General features: G+C 37.3%; 1 protein-coding gene across 6 annotated transcripts in view; it reads left to right on the forward strand.

The window, feature by feature from the left end:
- The window catches only part of ABCG2 (ATP binding cassette subfamily G member 2 (Junior blood group)), a 133,101-nt gene that overhangs the window by 66,958 nt on the left and 50,368 nt on the right, over positions 1 to 15,775 (forward strand). The window contains exon 1 of one of the 6 annotated variants that reach the window (XM_029943294.1): positions 33 to 258. The exons of the other annotated variants lie outside the window; for them this stretch is intronic. The gene's annotated coding sequence lies outside the window, so the exon portion shown is untranslated. Of the gene's footprint in view, positions 1 to 32; positions 259 to 15,775 lie in introns of those variants that run through there. 6 annotated transcript variants of the gene reach the window in all.

Consider the following 15,775-nt stretch of genomic DNA (forward strand, 5'->3'; position numbering starts at 1 on the left):
TCCCCCTGGGTTTCGGAGTCACAGGAAGGAAGCAACCTGGGAAGGAGCCTGGGAGATTTTGGGAAAGCTCTTCAGGATTTGGAAAGCACAGGACCGATGGTTGATGCCTTTGTTAGGAGCTGCTGCCCTGGGGGGTGCTGGAAGGTCTGGCTCACTCAGCTCAGCCTTTATATAAATGATTGTTAGTGCTCTTCCTCTGAGAGCACGGACCCTGAGATTGAAGCCCTCGGTTCAGCGGAGGTTCAGCTATTAACCCGAGTAAGTAAATGGCGAGAGCTGTTGGGGATGTTGTGTAGCTTGAATGGTCCGTGGGAACTGCGTGTATATTTGGTAGAAAATACAAAACTGTTCAATTAAGATGACTAGGTTTTAGTTAGTCTCTCCCAGTTTCATTTGAAAAACGAGTGTGAAATACAAATTGAGAATTCACACCAGTTTTTTAGAAATTCATGCTTTGGTGCAAACGGATTTTGTGTCTGGTGCTGTGTTGTATCTGGTGGTGTGTGTTAAGAGCTGGTGGGTGAAACTCTTGGCTTTCTCCAAATGTATGAAATGAGAGTTGATATAAGACAAATAAAAACTTATTGAACATGGAAGTTACTACAAGGTGGTAGTATCAACAACAAAGAAATTTGTTGATGCTAGTATTTTTAAAGGGATTAATCGATATATTTTATGTGTTTTTCTTATCTTCAGGACATAAATTTTTTTGCTAACTTTACCTTTGGATGGCTGGCTTGTTAAAGAGTTATTTAGCTTTCTTTTGTAGTGTTTTTCTGAGGGTAGTTGGTTTTTAATGATTGACTTCAAAAAATTAACCAGTGTATTACAATACTTATTAGAAATAGTACTGAAGAAGTTAGAACAATACAGAAAAATATAAGACCAAAATGTAAGTATAGCAGTTAAAAACAGTTAACTGTAATGTTGCCTAGTTTTATTTTCTTGCCTAATAGTAAAATATAAAAGCTCATTCCACTTTTAGAAAAAATAGATTTATAGTAACATATGTGTGTTGGTTATCTTTTTCCTTCTCTGCACTTATTTTTATTAAGCTTCCAGGAAGCCTTTGAGGTGAGCATAATATTACAAGTAAAAAACAAACTACAATCTAGAGTACAGGGAAGCAGGTTAAAATGGACTTGGACAGATGCTATGCAAATTAAAATTGCCTCCTGGAAGCCACAATAAAAAGGGATGATCAATCACATGATTCAAGGAGGATAAAGGGGAAGACACACCAGCTCCCTAGAAAAGCTTTTCCTGCCATTCGTTTCTGAGGGAAGTGTGTTGGAGAAGATGCAGAGGGGACTGAAGGACGGGAGTGGGAGAGCATCCCGAGCCGTCCGGGGGTCGCGCAGTAGTGCATTTCCTAGGGCTGTTTGCTGGAGTTGCAATTTTCCTTCCCCTAAGTGTTAGGATTCTGAGACCTTGTGGTCATACATGCTGCTGTTTGATGGTTTGGGGTTTATTCAGGGATCAGCCTAGATTTTTAGAGGGCTAGATGGACCTAATGTTCTTTAAGTACCTTGTATTTCTGTCTGTCAGGAGTTTTTGATAGAAGTTGGGCAGCAGATAAAGGTTGTATCAACAGGGAAGGCTTATTCTGTGTTGCTTACCCGGCTTATAGGATAGGGTAGCCATAACCCGAATGGCTTTCATCTCTATAGGATACAGGATCTATAGGTCTACCTACAGGAAGCTAAAGTTTATCCTTTAAAATATCCATCCATTCTCTGTTCACTCTAGGTTGTGAACCAGTAATGGTAAGTTGTCTTGATGGTTTGGGCCTCATCCCCCCCGCCCCCAAACACAGCTATATGAGGTATAATTCACACATCCCACAGTTCACCTATTTAAAGCCCAGTGTGTGGAACCAGCACTTTTATCACCTTCTCCCCTTAAAACCCATTAGCAGTTACTCCCCCTTCTCATGATAGCCTCCAGCATAGGTTTTTGAAGCAAGGTGTTCTGTTTCACTGAGAGGCTGTTACAAAGTGGTTATCTAATTTTTCAGCCACAGGGTTAGCTTATTTATAGAGATAAATAACATGTCCATTCAGAGAATCATAACATTGAAAGTAGCATACTGGTTGATGAAACTCAGGGTGAGTGGATGTGAGCAAAGCAAAAGTGCTGATTTCAATGAAGTAGTTTTGATTTTGACAGAAAGGTACAGTCAAATGTTGGCAGGGACTGAAACCCCGTTGAACAAGGTTTCTTGCACTTTTGCTATCACTAGCCCAATCTCTTTGGGTTTGCCACTGAAAAAAAAATGACTATGCTTTCGACAAGAGCTGGCTGGAAATCAGTACTTAGGGCCCAGTAGCATTAGGGAGTTCTCTGTCGTTCCACTGGTATTAAGTTCTTTGAGTTATCTGGAAGGGTAAAACTGGAAGCCTCTAGAAAGCAACAAGCCTTATGATCTCCCTTTGTAGCCATTTGAGTGGAGTGTCTTACAAGGTAAGAAGAAACAGTCTCCGAGAGGCACCCAAACTTTGGATACTTTCACACCGGAGGTCCTGCCCCATCTGCTTCCTGACCTGCACAGCCCAACCCTGGGCCACGCTGACTGTATCCTAGCACAGGGGAGAGAACGGATAGAAAAGTTGGAGGGACAAAGGAATACTTAGAAAGGGAGAAGGAAATATTTCATTTTACTCCCTGTATTCAGCCATCCCATATTAGTTTGGAATGCGTTAAGTCAGACAAGATCATTAGATCCTCTGGATAAAAGGAAGTGGCCATTAATGGGTATGTGCTTTCTCTGTGCAGGTGTTTTTATATTTTATATTCATTCTTATTTGATGCTCAGACTAAATCTTTTAGGGAAGTATTTTAATCCCATATGTATGGGGGGGGAACTGAGAGTTCACTGGGTTACTCATCATGGGGACAAAAAGACCATATTTGAACTTTATTTAAGTTTAGCATACCTGTCTGCCTGTCTTTTTGTTTCCCTCCTTTTCTTTTTTCTTTCTTTCTTTCTTTCTCCTTCTTTTTTCTTCCTTCTTTCTTTTCTTTCTTCCTTCCTTCTTTCCTTCTTTTTTCTTCTTTCTTTTTTTCCTTTTTTTCTTCCTTCCTTCCATGTTTTCCTTTCTTTCTCTCTCGCTTTCTCCACCCCCCCACCCCCCAGGTAATTTGTTTCACATTTTCCTTACATGTTTACAGAGCAGCTCACCATAAGCCGTGTGGGGGCATGAATTGTTAGGGAGTAGGGGGCCCAGATCTAATTAGAGTCTAATAAACTGTCATTCCTTCATTTGCTACCTTTGATGAAAGCACCTCATCTCTCTGGATCACAGTTTCTTCATGGGACCAGAGAACATGCGGTTTGGGATGGAAGGGATGTGTATTTTTTTAAGGAGTCTAGAAGTGGAATGTGGGTCAGCTGGGGGTCAGCCAGAGCAGTCGTGCAGAGTTTCAGGTGTCCTGAGGACATATCATATTCTTATGTGGCACATCACCGGGAATGCTAAAGGTATTCCCATTATTATCCCATTATTACTAAATAATATTCAGGCTATACATTACTACATAAGTGTTCTGCCAGTGGAGTCATCACTCAGTAAAAGTCTAAAGACTAGTATCTGGTATGTCAGTACTAGCTCATAGCCTCTTCTAAAAAATTTTTTTTTAAGTTTATTTATTTATTTTGAGAGAGAGAGAGAGGGAGAAAGAATTGTAAGCAGTCTCTACACTGTCAGCACAGAGTCTGACATGGGGCTCAAACTCACAAACCGTGATATCATGACCTGAGCTATAATCAAGATTTTGATGCTTAACTGACTGAGCCACCCAGGAGCTGCATCATAGCTTCTTCTGTAAAATGGGAATAACTGCCCAGTTTGTGAGGATCATATGATCCTTATATCACTTACTATTATTTGGAAACTGTTAAACACTATGTCTATCTCTCTTTCTATATAAACAATGTATTAAAGATAGAATTTCAATATGCAATCAATATAAAGTTACTGAGATGTTTTACATTCTTTTTGTTATATTAAATCTTTGAAATCTGGTGTGTATCCTACAAGTACAGCACATCTCCATCCTGACTATGCACATTTCACGTGTTTCGTAGCCACATGTGGCTAGTGGCTGCCATATTGGGTAGCGCAAGTCTGGGGCATTAATTAGTACGTTGGCAGAAGTTGGTTTGGGTGATGGCTTTTTTATGTATAGATGTACTTCTTGCTTGTAATAACTAATAACTTGCTCGTAATGTCTACCTGTTACTAATAAATACAGAAGGAATAAAACTGCAGGAAATGCAAGAATCTAGGAAATAATATTTGTCCGTTATTTTAGTGCATACACACTGTGCGCAAGGCAGTCTAGAGACTGGACTCTTGGTTCTGCAAACCTGCCACCTGACTTTGATTTATAATCTTTCTGGTTCATTTCTCGTGCTTCATCACATGGGGAGACTGTATATGCCGTCCCAGTGTACCTCAAATGTGTACTTCAGAAATCATAAACCAGTAGGCTAATTATAGTTAAAAATCTAATGACATCATTTCAGTCGTACTTAAATCTAATAGTAATCTTGTTATCATGCCAAACCACTCGCCACTTCTGTATCACATCTCAGGAGCAGAATCCATTGGACACACGCAATTTTGATCAGCAACCGAGGGCCAGCTGACCCACTCCAGTCGCTACAGTAGAGATCCGGTCTGGCTAGTTAGCTGTTCCCTGGAGCTACAGACCACTCATTCTGTTCTGACATCAGATGTAGATACATATCTCCCCCCCCCCCCCCCCCCCCCCAGGGAGATGTATTCCTTCTTACCTCATAGAATGCCACGCCATCCCAGAGGCAAATTGAAGTGGTTTGAATTTTTAAACAAAAAGCAAATTGCTATGCTTCTCTCCCTCTACAGTTTCCACCTAAATAAGAAAAAGGCACAAATCACTTCTGGAGAATAGTTTAGAAACCTTCCTTCTGAGCTCATATAGAGCTAGCCCTTAAAGCTTGGTTTCTAGATGGATCTCATTACTCTCCTGTCATGAATTTCAGTAATCACAAACATGCCTGGGTAAAAGAAAAAGATGTTAATGATGTGTTTATCCTTTATAAAACAATGCTTTTCAGAATGCATTGAAAAGCTGTGTTTGGGTTTGCATAGTTCTTGATGAGGTTTTCAAGAACAAAGATAGCATTTTAAGTCTGAAGTCATGCTTCCATTATAAACTTTGAAAAAACATTGGGATTATTTTGTTATTGATTTTAATTTGCTGTTTTGAAATAATTTTTAGGCTTACTGAAAAGTTGCAAAAAAAATACGGTACAGAAAGTTCCTGTAACACCTTGTATAACTACAGTAAAATTGTCAAAACTGACAGATTAACACTGGAACAGTACTATAATACTATTCACAAAACCATAGACTTACTTGGATTTCACTGGCTTTTCACTATCCGTTTGCCATTCAGGATCCAGTTCTAGGAACTTGTGGAAGGTACTGGTCGGACATTTTGTAGAATGCTCCTCAGTTAGTACTTGATGTTTTCTCATGATTAGATTGATGTAATGCATTTTGGGAAAAAAATACCACAAGGAATCTCAGTACATTATGGCAGGGGTACATGACATCTTATTGCTGATGTAAACCTTGGTTAAGGTGCTCTATACCAGATCCCCAGTGGAATCTTATTTTTCTCTTTGTAATTATTAGATACCTTGGGAGAGAAACTTGGACTGTGCAAATACCTGGTTTCTGCTTAGACTTAAATTTGGACTATGCAAATATCCACTTTCTCCTTAAACTTTTACTCACTAATTTTATCATCCATTGGTGAAACTTGATGTACGTTGTGCTATATTCTAATAGTGATTTAAAAATTTTTTTCTTCTAAGTTTACTGATTCTTCTTACCATTTAGTTATTCAATTATTTGTATCAGAACAAAGTCATGGATATTTGTTATTTTATGGGTTATAATCCAATATTGTCATTACTTATTTTGTTGCTCAACCTATTCCAGCTTTGGCCACTAGAACTTTCTTTCAGGTTGGCCTGTGTATCCTTTTGATATACCACCATTGCCCCTGCCTCCTCGCCCCAACTTTAAAGCTTTATCCTTACTTTTTTTTAATGTTTAGTTTTGAGAGAGAGAGAGAGCGAGCGAGCACAGGGGAGGGGCAGAGAGAAAAGGAGACAGAGGATCTGAAGTGACTCCAAATGACAGCAGAGAGCCTGATATGGGGCTCCAACTCACAAACCCCAAGATCTTGACCTGAGCCAAAGTCAGATGCTTAACTGACTGAACCACCCAGACACCCTATCCTTACTTTCTGATACCACAGAGTGGTCCAGGCTCAATTTGTATTTTCTATGTCTCAACCCTAGAATCAATTATTTCTCCGAGACACTGGTTCCTCTGTTGGAGAATGTTATTAGAAACAAAGATCTGGGCACTAGGTATGTTATTAGGATTACAGTGGACTTTTTAAGTTTAATAGATTTGTGTCCTAGGAAGTACATCTTTACAAAAAGAATAATGCCTTAATTTTCAAACATTATAGAGAAACTCATTATACTTGCCAGTTTTTGGATTTAGTCTTTTATGGGATAAATAAAAATTTCAGAGTTTGGAGTTTTTAAAAGCTCCCAGTTTTTCTCAAATGATGACCTGAAAGTGCTTACAAAACAGAGTGAACACATGAACTTTTATTTATTTATTAGGCTTTGATAAGAAAGCAGGATTTTTTTAAAGTCCTGTAGCTTAAAGATATTTGTAGGTCGTATCTTTCTGATGTGCAAATGTCTTTAAAGAAATAATGAGGAGAGTCGAGGGTTAACTTTCAATGGGATAGGAGTCCCAGAGGTGTTGTCCTGTGGTAAGTAGAGGGAGTTGGCCAAAGATAGGAGATGGATAAACGATGAGAAAGATGAAAACAATGCCAGGGTTGGGAGAATGCAGGACTCAGATGGTAGGGAGGACGAGATCATTAAGGGAGAGAAGGTCAAGCGGCTGAAAAATCACTGTAGGTTTCAACATCCTAAACCTCACAGTAGTGTCTGACAGTGTCAACACATAGATGCCTCTTGGAAAACAGTTTACATTTGGATGCTCAGTCAAATGTGGGTCTGTAGCGTTTTGTCAAAAGATAAAAGAATAATACATTATTGCATGATGAAGACCCCACGACAGTGGGGGGAGGGGACGGTTGTTATCCATAAGTCTCATTTATGGTTCTCAGTTTTTGTAAAGATTTTATTTTTGATAATCTCTATACCCAATGTGGGGCTCAACCCCATAATTCTGAGGTCCAGAGTCATGTGCTCTACCAACTGAGACAGCCAGGTGCTTGCTCCTGGCTTGGTTTTTAACCAAAGTTATCTCTCTCTCTCTCAGATGTCTCCCAGGCATCTAAAACTTAACTGTTTTGGAACGGAATCTTTGTGTTTTTTATATCCTCTCTGTCATTCCCCAGCTCATCTCCTTGTCCAAGTACATCTTACCTAGTCTCTGCAGTAGCCTCCTAACTGGCCCTTCCTGCTGCATTTGCCACACAGTGCTGCCAGAGTGATCATTTTAAAACATAGTTAAGATCTGGAGTCCTGCTTCTAACTTCTGATGGGGTCTAATCGGTTGTACAGACCTTCCATGATGGCGTCTCTTCCTCACTGTCTGGCTGACTGTGTACTTCATGCCGTGTTTCCTCAGATCACTCTGCCGCAGTGCTTGGGGGCCTAGAGTGCCAGACTGGGATAGTTTCCTTTTCCTGAAGACTTCAGTGATCTGACTCTAACTCTGTTACTGAGTAGTCTTTGCACCTGGTCAACACTGGGTGGTTCAAGGTGGATATGTCAAATCAGATAACATGAAAATCCATTGATTGACACTTTTGAAATGCAAAGGATAATTTATGGAAGTGAAAATTCAGATTTTAAGTTCCCTTTCTAACAGTGCTCAATAAGCTTCTGCTTTCCGTCCATTCATAAATTTTGTAATGATGACCTGACAGTGACTCGAGATACCTAACTTCTGGTCAGGACTTAATCACTTGGCATTATGGGAAGTATTTGAAGAAGGTATGTGCTTAGACAGAATGTCCTTATGCCTAGGAGGCAGAGTAGAAACCCTTCATTTACTAGTATTATCCCTAGGACAAAAATGTAAGAGGACGGCACTGGATTCTTGACCTGAGGCTACTCTGGCTTCTCCCAGCATGAGCAATAGTTACGACTGTGGCCAGGTGTCTGACTAAGAACTTTAGAATTAACCTGTGTGCCTTTCTTATCGCAGTGCAGTTTCCATTGTATCATGCATTCTGCTTCTAGTAGACTATCAGATTATCAGTGTGGTGAAGAGTTAAAAGAGAGAAGAATGGTATTTTAAATGTAGGTTATCATTCCTATAATGGATGTGCCAGCATCTGTGGCAGGAGACTGTTCAAACCATTCCAAAAAGTAAAAATTTGGCATCAGTAGTTAGAAAACCATAAGAAGAGAGTACAGGTGACATGGGTAAACCACCAGAAAAGGGACAGCCGGACAGTGGGAAAGATTCTCATTAAAGCCCCTCAGAGCTTTTCCACTGGGCCAGATAATAGAGTAGGCTGTGTTCAGGTGAATTTTTAAGCCATTTGGATACTTCTCTTATCTTTATTATATTATTATAACCATTATCAACTGTATTCATAATTCAATTCATGTTTTGTGTATCTGTTTATCAATTTTATATCATCTAGTTTGACACTTAACATAAGTCCATTTGATTTGAATATGGTGATGTGTGTTTGTATGTACTGTGTGCACACTTGGTTCTATAGGCCTGGGAAACTGACTCTACAAACATTAAATATTGACATAAATGTATAAGGCTTATCTTTTTGCACAGTGACACATACATACATGCCTCTTGTTTATTAAATCACTGGTTTCAATGTTATGGAAAGGTATTTGTAGATGAATTTCAGAACAGAATTCTAATATTGTGAAAGTTGTAACTTAATAAATGTTTTTGCAGTGGGTCTAGGACACAGAAAGGGAAAAAAATCCCAATTAGGACCCGCAGATGCTCTGGCAGGAAGGAAACAGCAACAAATTGGGATGATTTTTGTAACAGGGAAATCTAGATGTGATTTAGGTTGCTTTTTATATATAAAAGAAGATAAGGCTAATTGAATGGTAGCAACACATATGCCCAGAAAGCTTCTGAACGTAGGGAAAGATTAATGTTTACTTGGAGGCAGTTTCTTTTGGTGACCTCTCTGAACTCAGCATATGGTCTTAACTGGAGATTGAGCACTTTGAAGTTTATATGGTACTGAGGTTGTTGTATTTTCCTTATTTTATGGTCATTACTGTATATTTTTTGTTTCATCTTGGAGTAAGGCATTGTTCCAAATGGTGTTAGGAATAAAAAGTTCGTTGGTGGTGTGTGTGTGTGTGTGTGTGTGTGTGTGTGTGTGTGTGTGTATTGTGCTTTAGCTGGATGGTGTGCCTAGATTATACCTGTCTAATCGCTTGATTTGAGACTCACAAATTTCTGAAGCCAAGCTGTCTCTCTGAGGAGGAATGTTGGAATCCTAGTGAGGAACCAAGCAGCTCCTAGACAGTGTGTATCTCAAATTTAATCCTATCAGGATGAAGGCACTCTGTGTGCACACCCTTCTAAAATGTGATTGTATTGATAGGTTTTAGCCATCTGCCCTGTATGGGCCTAGCGATGATCTTTCTTGGGCACTTTAGTTCCAATTGGTGCCTTTCATTAGCAGAAAAATCTCAGAAAATCTCTTACAAATTTTCATCTTGAGCCAATGTCCTACTTCGAATTGGTGTGTTGTTTGATTCTCTTAATGGGTCTTAGGAAAGGATTAGTGGCTTCCTCGGTGCTAAACATTTAGTGGGGATGGCAGTAGACGTGATGGCTGGCCTTAGAACTGGCATATTTTGGCTTCTGAAGACATGGGGGGATAGCTTGAGAAGTTTATAAAGTCAAGATGAAGGTTTACAGATTACTTGTACATTGTACCTTTGCTTTCATTGCTTTAAGAGAATAGGATTTTGGCTAATTTTTACCGTTCATTGTGTTCACAGATTAAAACTAAGCTATTTACCTTCAATTTCCTGAGTGTCAATCTTTAGGTGGTTTCCTACTTTACCAGTTATCAACACTGAGTGGATGTTGTGAATGTGACGGCAGTAGAGCAGGTTCTGGGTGCAGGAACGCTTCTCAGCTGTTCCTTTGTTTCTTAGCTGCTTTATTATGAGATGTCCAGGTGTGGTTTTCTTTTATTTATCCTGCTTTGATATGCCTCTAGCTTCTTCAGTTTGTGGCTTGAGAACCTCATCAGTTTTAGAGAATGCCTGGTTAGTATTTCTTAAAATGTTGATTCTACTCCAGTTTTTCCATTTTCAGGTCTTCAGTTACATATATGCCAGACCTTTTTCATCATATCCCATATATTTCTTAGGCTCTTTTATATAGTTTTCATCTTTTTCAGTTTGGAGGACTCCCCCCCCCATTGATAATTTTCATACATATTTTAAACTAGATATTTGCTACATACAAGTCTATCCATTCCACTAATTCTCTTTTCTAATCTGTGTTTAAACTGCTGTTAAACTCCTCTATTGATTTTTTTTTTGTTTTGTTTTTCAATAAAGATTCTGGTTCTTTGGTGATAATCTACTTTTTTATTCATTTTCCTAAACATATTACTCAGTTACTTTAATGTCAATGTTTGATGACTCTAGTCTGCATTACCTGTGGGTCTATTTCTATTTTCTTGTTTTTAGAACATTAAGTTCTGTTTTCTGGCATGTCTGATAATTTTTTATTGAAAATCTGAATGATGATATCTTTCAGAGTGGATTTAACTTTCTCCCTGCAAACAAATCAAGTATGAATGGATCAGAAGAAGTTGGTCTATTTCTGGGTTGCCTGTGTTCCTGGAGCATAGCACTTCTGGGACCTGAAAAGCTTGGAGATTTCAGCTGATAATTTGCAACTCCAAAGTTCACTTTCTTAGACCTGAGAGCTGTTGACACAAAATGAATAAACCTTTTTAAAAATTTCAGAGAGTCTTCATCTGGTTTTGGAATCAGGGTAATGTTGACCTCGTAAAATAAGTTTGGAAGTTTTTCTTCCATTTATATGTTTTGGAATAGTTTGAAAAGAATAGGTGTTAATTCTTTTTTAAATGTTTGGTAGAATTCATCTGTGAAGTCATATGGCCCTGGACATTTATTTGTTGGGAGATTTTTGATTACTGATTCCATTTCTTTGCTGGTTATCAGTCTATTGAAATTTTTCTGTTTCTTCCTGTTTCAGTTTTGGCAGTTTGTATGTTTCTAGGAATGTACCCATTTCTTCCAGATTGCCCAATTTGCTGGCATATAATTTTTCATAATAGTCTCTTATAATTGTATTTCTGTGGTATTGGTTGTGATTTCTCTCTCATTCATAATTACATTTATTTGGGTCCTTTCCCGTCTTTTTGATATGTTTGGCTATGGATTTGTCAATTTTATTAATTTTTTTCAAAGAATCACCTCCTGGTTTTATTGAGTTGTTCTACTGTTTTTGTTTGTTTATTTGTTTTTGTTTTTTTCTTTGGTTTCTAAATATCACTTATTTATGCTCTAATTTTTTTCCCATTCTTCTGTCAGTTTTAGGCTTCATTTGTCGTTCGTTTCTAGCTTTAGATGTAAGGTTAGATTGTTTGAGATTTTTCTTACTTCTTGAGGTAGGCTTGTATTGTTATGTACTTCCCTTTAGTGACCTCCTTTGCTGCATACCAAAGGTTTTGGACCATCATGTTTTCATTTTCATTTGTTTTCATGTATTTTTTTTATTTCTTTTTTAATTTCCTGGCCAACCCATTCATTCTTTAGTAGGATGCTGTTAAGCTGTATGTATTTGTGGTCTTTCCAAAACTTTTCTTGTGGCTGACTTCAAGTTTGTAGCATTGTGGTCAGAAAATATGTATGGTATGATCTCAATCTTTTTATTGAGGCCTGATTTGGAACCTAGTATATGATCTTTTCTGGAGAATGTCCCATGTGCATTTGAAAAGAATGTGTATTCTGCTGCTTTAGGATGGAATGTTCTAAATATATCTATCTGTTAAGTCCATCTGGTCTGGTGTGTCATTCAAAGCCATTGTTTCCTTGTTGATTTTCTGCTTAGATGATTTGTCCATTGCTGTAAGTGGGGTGTGAAAGTCCCCTACTATTACTCTTTTGTGATCAAGGAGTTCCTTTATGTTTGTTATTAATTGTTTTTATATATTTGGGTGCTCTCAAAATGGGGGCATAAATATTTACAATTGTTAGATGATCATCTTCTTCGATTATCCCCTTTATTATGATATAATATCCTTTTTTAATCTCTTGTGACAGTCTTTAGTTTAAAATCTAGTTTGTCCACTAAAAGAGAGAACTACAGGCCAATATCCCTGATGAACATGTATATGGAAATTCTCAACGAAATACTTGCAATTGAATCTGACAGTACATTGAAAAAATCATTCACCACAATCGAATGGGTTTTATTCCTGGGTTGCAAAGGTGGTTCAATATTTGCAAATAAATCAACTGGATACACTACATTAATAAAAGAAGTGATGAGAACCATATGATCCTCTCAAATGATGCAGAAAAATCATCTGATACCATACAGCATCCATCTTGATAAAAATCCTTAACAAAGTAGGGATAGAGGGAACATACCTCAACATCGTAAAGGCCATATACAAAAACCCCACAGCTAATATCGCACTCAGTGGGGAAATACTGAGAACTTTTCCTCTAAGGTCAGGAACAAGACAGGAATGTCCGCTCTCACCACTGTTATTTAGGACAGTACTGGAAATCCTAGTCTCAGCAGTCAGACAACAAAAAGAAATAACAGGCATCCAAATTGATAAGGAAGAAGTACAACTGTCACTATTTGCAGATGACATGACATCTATATAGAAAACCCAAAAGATTCTGACAAAAAATTGCTGGAACTGATACACAAATTCAGTAAAGTCACAGGATACAAAATCAAACGGAAATGGAATGGAAGCAGGCAGCAGAAATCTGATGGATTTTTCTACTTTGTAGCTAACATGTCTTTGGTGATCCTTTTGAGTGGCCCATAGAGCAAAGGCAGTAAGATTGTCTATATATGTGGCAGTTTCTCTAAAATTTCTCATTGTCCAGCTTCAGTTAGCAGGACTTCAGGAAGAAGGGCAGTTTTAGTTCTTAATCATTTTAAGGTAAGACAATGGGAGAAGATAGAAAACCTTAGTTTGGAGAGTCATAGCTAGATGGTTGAAGAAACCAGAAGAATTCAAGATCCAGCCCAGTTTTATAGGCAAACAGCAAAACCTAAAAGATAATTACTCAGAACTTGAATCTAATGTCCACAAAAGTGTGTTTTTGAAATATAACCTTTCTCTCTAAAGTCACCTTCATTCCTGTCAAAGATAGCCCAATCAAGACTGATTTGTTTGTAAAATAAGTCCAGTTTTAACAAACTGGCCTAATTATTTACCTAAGTATTTACATAAGTATTTATAGCAGAAATAGTAATTGAATATATAGGTTCTTTTAAACCTGCTTTATTGGAACTTTTTAAAGGAATTTCAGTTTGAACGTTTAATATTTTTTAAGGCCAAGAGCCAAACCAAATACTTGCCATCAGATTCTACTATAATACCTATAGATTTGGGTGAATTCCTCTATTCTTGAGGTCCCCCAAATTTCCTGAAGTTTGTGCATCTGCCAGGAATTGATATTCTTTACTTGCCTGGTAAAGCTGCTGGGAAGTCTGTACGCAAAGTATCAGGCCAACACCTCCAAGGGGCTTTATTGGCTCCATAGTTCTTAAAGCTGTCTGTCCTATCTGAGTCTACACATGTGTCTTTCAAATATGACATTCCAGTAAGAGCTTTGGTACTATAACCAGTGTTTCAAATGGTGTCCTGTAACAAAGAGAACAGATTCTTATTATACTTATACAAATAATTATAATTGCCATGAAAGCAAGAATAATTAACTGAGAGTTTCTAAATTCTGGAGGGTTTGGGTAGGGGAAAAGACAAATGTTTTCATATGTTCACAAAGGAGTATTTTATCATGTTTTTGTAAATCATAGCTATTTTAAGAGAAGAAGTTTCCTTAAATCTGGATGAGCAGAGAACCAGCAGTTTTAAACCAGAGTTGTAAAAACTATAATAATTTTTTCTTAATTCACTTTGTCCCATGTTATTAATTTCTGTGTTTTTGAGTGCAGTTTTTTTGGTTAGTCCTAGAAATTCTTAGTTTAGTTTTGTGATCTTAAGGGTCTCAGAAACCTATATTTGTCTAAAGTCCTTTTTGTGAATTTCCTTGAAGATGAAACACATTTTGTAAGAGCATCAGACAGTAACTATAAATGACAAAAGGCTCAAAGATGGACATGGTTAAAGATCTGATGAAAGTTCATTATAATGCAGTAGACAGGGAAATCCAGTTATTTCTATGACACGCAACATTTGAAATGATGATATTATATCAAAACATATTCAAACTTTAGGAATTTTCTATAATTTCTGGAACGTTATATAGCATTTACCCACATAATATAACCTAAGAAGGTTTATCATTATTTGTTTGACAGTGCTTCCCATATAACTTAACATCTCAAATAAACAAGGCTAACTAGTTACAAAAACTTTATTTAGAATTTAAGGTTTTGAGACGTTGGTTAAAAATATCAAAAAGTTTGAAAGCATATGCCTAAATAGGATTACAGATCATTCCAAAACTCAAGTTTAAGTTCTAACCAAAATGGCACTAAGAGATTCTATAGAGGGTCGTATAATTCTTCGCAAAACTCAGCTCCTTTAATATTGACAAGTTTTAGTTTTCTTAGGTAATTAGAGATCTGATAAAAACAAATATAGAAACCTTGTTTTTCTGGGGAGATAAAGAAAAAAAATGTTGTAATTTCTTATGAAGAGCAAATTAATAATCTAATAAAATCTTGTCTTTTTAACAGAAAGAAAAACCAAACTTTAATTTTATACTGATGTACTTTTTTTCATTTTAGGTTTTTATTTTAATTCCAGTTAGCATCTAGTATTATATTGGTTTCAAGTATACAATATAGTGATTCAACAATTCCATACCTGACCCAGTGCTCATCACAAGTGCCCGTCACCTGTTTAATCATCCTCCCTACTCCTCTCTCTCTGGTCAGTATCAGTTTGTTCTCTATAGTTAAGAGTCAATTTCTTGAGTTGTCTCTTTCCCTTTCTCTTTTCCCGTTGCTCTTTTGTTTTGTTTCTTAAATTCCACTTATGAGTGAAAACATATGGTCTGTCTTTTTCTCACAAACTTATTTTGCTTAGCATTATACTCCCTGTTTCATCCATGTCATTGCAAATGACAGGATTTCATTCTTTTTATGGCTGAATATTATTCCGTTGTGTGTATGTATATATATATATATATATATATACATACACACAACGGAATAATATATATATATATATACACACATTATGTTTTCTTTATCCATTCACTGATTGACGGATACTTGGGGTGCTTTCATATCTTGGCTATTATAAATAATGCTGCTATCAACATTGGAGTGCATATTTCCCTTTGAATTAGTGTTTTTTATATTATTTGGGTAAATACCCAGTAGTGTGATTACTAGATCATAGGGTAGTTCTATTTTCAACTTTTTGAGGAACCTCCATACTGTTTTCCACAGTGGGTGTACCCAGTTTGCATTTCCACCAACAGTGCACAAGGGTTACTGCTGGGAACCGAACT

The sequence above is a fragment of the Suricata suricatta genome, chromosome 1, assembly GCF_006229205.1.
Source record: "Suricata suricatta isolate VVHF042 chromosome 1, meerkat_22Aug2017_6uvM2_HiC, whole genome shotgun sequence".
Taxonomy (NCBI): Eukaryota; Metazoa; Chordata; class Mammalia; order Carnivora; family Herpestidae; genus Suricata; species Suricata suricatta.